Raw genomic sequence first — 6,111 nt, forward strand, 5'->3', positions numbered from 1 at the left:
ACCCTCCCACAGTGATACAAGTCATAGCATAAACCTCTTAGGGAAGCAGAAGTGTGAGGCTCAGCTGCCCCAGCTGCTCTTCCTGGTGACTCTTGTTGCTAAGGGTATTTCGTGGAGGAAGCCAAGTTCTGAAATTTATTGGAATGATGTTATTGATTTGTAGCAGTGGCAAGGATTAGCACCGTACTATCATTCCAGTTTATCCCACTGTTTTTCCCAGCACAGACATGTTGATGCCTCTTCTAAGAGAAAGGAAAGATATTTCCTCTGAAGAGTGTGAGTTTTGGCATCATTTACTATTAATTCAGCTAAATTGAAGGCAGGCAAGTTAATAAGCACCAACTGTTTTAATACAGAGCACTAGATTCTAAAGTTTCCATGTTGAGTGGTGGACAATGACATTAATAGAAATGAGATTATTTGGTGCATTCATAGGGCTTAGCTGTGTTAAAGTTTAGAATGTCTCATCATGTGATCCTCTGTCATGCAGAGAGAGCCAGTGGTGAGGTAATTACGTCCTCACTTGCTCTAAGCACCTTTGCAGGTAACCTGGATTTACCTTTGCTCATGTATCTGACTGCTGATTTAAATAAATTTAAATCCTTTCCTGTGCCCCTCAGTCTCATAGGAATTTCAATCAATCAACTCTTCAGGAAACCATAGGAGGGGCAATTGCTCTGGAACAAAACAAAACAAAACAGAAGGCTTCCAGAGTGATAGCACTGACAGGTAATAAATGTTCCACAGGCTAGGATAGTAACTATGGCTCAACTCTCAAATTTTTCATTTAGAGAATAACCCTAGAATATAGTTGAATGTATTTGAGCCAACATTGACTATTGATCTTTCTTTACTTCTCTTTGCATATCAGGAAATAATTGTACTTGAATACCAAAGGACTAGTTCTTTCAGGTAGCAATCTATTTGTGTGTGTGTGTGAGAGTGTGTGTGTGTGTGTGTGTTTGTGTGTGTGTGTGTGTGTGTTGAAACTAATAGTATATTTGGAAAGAATTCAGACATTGTAATCTAGCCCAATCTTCAGTCAGAACCTGACTCTCCTACTTATTATTTTTCTAATAGAAGTTGAATAAATTGGGCATATTATGGGCATATATATAGTCTTGTTGTGAGAATGAAAAGAGATAATAGACATAAAATGTCTGCCATGGTATCTAGCACATCATCAGATATATACTAATACCCTTTGTAGTTGTTTTCCTTGCATTCAAGTTCAACATTTCTAATTCCAGACAGTGTCTTTGAAAAATGATGTTCCCTCTATCCTGTATTATATATTAAGGGATTCCCATCTACATCCCCTTAGAAATTTATCTTTTAGTCAGAATCATAGGACAATTCTTTACCGAACTAAGAATATTATTTTAATAGAAGAAATTATGATATTACTCTTACTGCTTTTCATTTTTCCTCATTCTGTATTTCCATATTGGAGAATGGAGTATTCATTTTAAGGGGTTCCTTAACCAAGTGTCACAAATTTGGGGACCAGAACCAATAGAAATTTCCAATCTCTTATCTCTGGATAATGGAATTCCGAAATTAATATCTCCATTCATCTCTAATCAAGAAGTTTATGTCTTAGCAGCTGTTTTAATGATGTGCCAGGAAAAATCTCAATCATTGCTGTAGAAACAGAGACATGAAAACATTGGGTTCAATGCTTGGTATTCCAGCTTGTGGAATCTAATTTAACTGTGAAATTTGTAGTTGTGATCACACCACAAAAAAACAGGGGTTGGGATAATATGGCAAGAAAAGAAATAGAAACTCTGACAATCCCAGCTTTTAAATGAAAAGAAAGTGTAAAAGTGTACAGGTTAGGATAATTTTAAAATAATCACAAATTAATACAATTCTTTCTTAATCATTCTGTCACACTATTTGGGTGGAATTGTATTTTTTTATTTTAATTTTTTATTTTTTATTATGATAATACCATACAGAATATTTACAATTACATGGGCAAGATAATGAGTACATTTCTTATCAAGCATTGTTGCTTAGTCTGTTATTTTCCCTTCCTATCCCTTCCCATATCCAGCCCCCCACCCCCATATCCACCCTTTTTCCTCCCTTTCCCCCTCTCCCCTTTCCCCACCAAAGTTGTAAAGTTTTTCTACATAATGACCTGTATATCTCATTGTTGCAATGGGTCCACCAGTATCCCTATTTAAACAATTTGTTTTTTTTCTCTTCCCCTCCAACATCAAATACAGTGAAAGCAGGAGTTATATTGTGGGGGAGGGCCATACAAAGCAACAAAGGAATCATCTTATAAATATGTTAGAAACAATCCCATGAAAGTAAAATACATTTGAATACTTATCTTGGTGTTCATTTCACCTAACATCAACATATCTGACCTTTTCTGTTTGCCTCACACTAGTTATTACAAGTAAGGGAAACCATGGGGCCTATGTTTCTTTGGGTCTGGCTTACTTCACTTAGAAAAATTTTTTTCAAGTCTTTCCATTTCCTAACAAATGGGGCAATGTCATTCTTTCTGATGGTTGCATAGAATTCCATTGTGTATATATACCACATTTTCTTGATCCATTCATCTACTGAGGGGCATCTGGGTTGGTTCCAGATCTTAGCTATGGTAAATAATGCTGCAATAAACATAGTCATGATGGTAGCTTTAGTGTGGTCTTGTTTGTAAACATTTGGGTAAATGCCCAAAAGTGGGATTGCTGGGTCATAGGGGAGCTCTATGTGGAATCTTTTGAGAAACCTCCATACTGCTTTCCAGAGTGGTTGAAGAAGTTTAGACTCCCACCAACAATGCAGTAAGGTTCTCTTTTGTTCACATCCCCTCCAGCATCTGTTGTTATTAGAGTTCTTGATTTTAGCCATTCTAACTGGGGTGAGGTAGTATCTCAATGTTGCTTTGATTTGCATTTCTTTTATGGCTGGAAAGGTTTAGCATTTCTTCATGTGTCTATTGGCCATCCTTCTTTCCTCTTTAGAGAAGTTTCTCTTTAAGTCTTTAGCCACTTATTTATTGGGCAGTTGTTTCTTTGAGGATTTGTTGTTGGGGGAATTAATTTTTTGAGTTCCAGGTATGTTTTAGATATGAGACCCTTGTCCGTTGTATGTCTAGTGAAGATCTTCTCCCAATCCATGGGCTTTCTACTGATCTTGCTAGCTATGTCTTTTGCCATGCAGAAGCTCTGCAATTTCACGAAATACCATTTGTCCAACCTTTCTTTGAATAGCAAAAATGATCCTCAATGGAAAGAACAGTGCTGGAGGAATATCAATACCAAATTTCAAACTCTACTACAAAGCCGTAGTAATCAAAACAGCTTGGTATTGGCACAAGAACAGACCTCAGGACCACCGGAATAGAATTGAAAACCCAGAAATGAACCCCCAAATCTATAGCCATCTAATCTTTGATGAGGGAGCTAAAAAAATAGAATGGAAGAAACACAGCCTCTTCAGTAAATGGTCCTGGCAAAATTGGTTAACTAATTATAGAAAAATAAAGTTAGATCCTTCTATATCACCCTGCACCAGAATCACCTCCAAATGCATCAAAGACCTTGGAGTTAAAACAGACACTCTGAAAACATTACAGGATGGAATAGGAAAAACCCTAGGTCTCCTTGGTACAGGCCCAAATTTTCTTAATAGAGACCCAGAAACACAACAAATCAAAGAAAGGTTGGACAAATGGGATTGCAAGAAATATTTTTTTTATTTTTTTAAAAAAATTTATGGGGTTTCAACTCAGGTCCTCGGCTCTACCCCTGAGCTCTTTCACTGAGGTGGTAGTGCTCTACCACTTTGAGCCACAGTGCCACTTCTGGTTTTTCGGAGTGATTAATTGGACATAATTTTCACAGGGACTTTTCTGCCTGGTATGGCTTCTAACCAATATCCTCAGTCTCAGCTTCCTGACTAGCTATGATTTGAGGTGTGAGCTACCACGTGTCTGGCAGGTGAAATTCCTATTAAATAGTTTGACTGATCTGTAGTATTGCTATAGTATGAAAATGATATAATATTTGGTAAATTACACAAATTATTACATAGACTTTAATACTTAAGTCCTAAGGTATGACATCTCTCTGCTTTTACTCTCACTCAAAAGAAAAGCTATTATTTCTCAGCTCAAGGAAACCAGTTTTAATCTCCTTGTACTGTTCTTTATCCTTGATTAGGGTACAGGGCCATGTTTATGGACCATGTTTATCCTACAGATCCAAACCTTTGCAATGGATTTATTTGGCTCACAGATGCAGGCGGCATAGTCTTTAGAGATGTTACACCAAATACTGAAGTTATTTATGTCACTCTAGTCTCAAGAGAGAGGTCTTTTCCTCCTCTTATCTTTTCCCATACAGCTGCACCAACAAAGACATGTACAGGTTCACTATAGGTAGTAACTTTCCTCAATCTCTGAGATAAATGCTCAGCTCTAATGATTTACTAGGACTTCTGAGTTTAGATTCTAAAAATGAAGATCATGGTCTTTTAATAGTGAAGAAAATGAAAAATATTTTAGTGTTATATGTGTTCTCAGAAATCACATTTCCATATTTAGCAGTGTGCAGAAAGGATTCCTTATTGAGAAGGCTTTCAGAGTTTTAAATTCTTTCCTGGGTCAACTCTAGTAGAGTAGCATTATATAGTTCTCTTTCTGTTGCTCTGCTTGTTCCCTAATTTTGTTCTTACATTTAATTTTCCCTCTCCAATTTCTAATATGTTTCAGCTTCTTTTAATAGTAGAATATTAGAGGGTTTGATTGTGTCTGAAAAAAACAGATTTTAGTTAGTTAACATCATAAGAAAAAAATGGGAAGATCACAAGAGAAGATTTCATGATCCTCAAGGCAAATAAGATACATTACTACTGAACAACAGAATATTTCAGTCCTGTGGTCCTGATATATGTTAAGCTTACTGAGATGAGTCAGCCACATAGCTGTGTTCACCTAGCCCAGGCTATGCTGGTTTGCATGTGTCTCTCATTACACAGCTCAGGTGTCCTAAGGAATTCTTCATAGTCTGCTCATAACCTATCCAGCAGTCTCAGTCAGCACACAGCATGGACAGGAGGGTCCCTCTCCCACTCCCCCAGCTCCTACTGCTCTGGCTCCCAAGTTAAGGAAGGACAACAGTCAATATTTACTCAACATGGTATGCCCATTGTTGTGTGGCCTTTCAAGGAAATCCTCTTCTAACACGATTAACCATGTGAATACTTACTTTTATATTTCTAATGTCAGGTGCCATATGTGGCATCCAGATGACCCAGTCTGCATCCCTGCCTGCATCTCTAGGAGACAGAGTGATCCTCAATGGTCAGGCCAGTAAAGACATAAATAATGAGTTATTTTTGTATGAACTGAAACCAGGGAAATGGATTAAACCTTTCATCAATTATGCAATTCATTTGGTATCTGGGATGCCATTCAGTTGCAGTGGATCTGGGACAGAGTTCACTCTCCCCATCAGCAGCCTGCAGCCTGAAAAATGCAACTACTTATCACTGTCAACAACTTAGAAGTGAGCCTGCCAGAGTGATATACATCATAATATAAAGCTCCCAGAGAAGCAGAAGTGTGAGGCTGGGCTGCCCCAACTGCTCTTCCTCTGCTTCCTCTGGCTATGAGAGTTATCATTTGTAGCTGGGCAGTGAAAGTCATTGGAAGGGTTTGGTAGAAAGGGAAAAGAAGGCTTCTCAGTGCCCTAACACTCTTTTTTCCTCCTGAAGTCCATCAGAAGGCACATAGCAATGCCTCTCAAGATTTAATAAAGAATACGTATCAGTACATAATCTGGATTATCTCATCAGCTAGGACTTAGCCATCAAAAGAAGAACATGTCTTTGATTTCCCGAGGAAGATTAAAAAAATTAAAGTGTGTATGTGAGTAAAAAGTATAAAGTTTCAAAAAGGTTTTGTTTTGTTTTGATCCCAGTGCTGGGGCTTCAACACTAGGCCTCTTGTTCTTGCTCTGCCTTTTCTCATTCTCCAGGATTCTCCATTTCGTGATGTCTGATAATTAGTGAGAAGAGTCTCTTGGAATTGTCTATCTTACTACAAAATACAATCCTGAGATCTGAGTCTCCTTAATAACT

The sequence above is a fragment of the Dipodomys spectabilis genome, unplaced genomic scaffold (assembly GCF_019054845.1).
Source record: "Dipodomys spectabilis isolate Male_0828 unplaced genomic scaffold, ASM1905484v1 ptg000137l, whole genome shotgun sequence".
Taxonomy (NCBI): Eukaryota; Metazoa; Chordata; class Mammalia; order Rodentia; family Heteromyidae; genus Dipodomys; species Dipodomys spectabilis.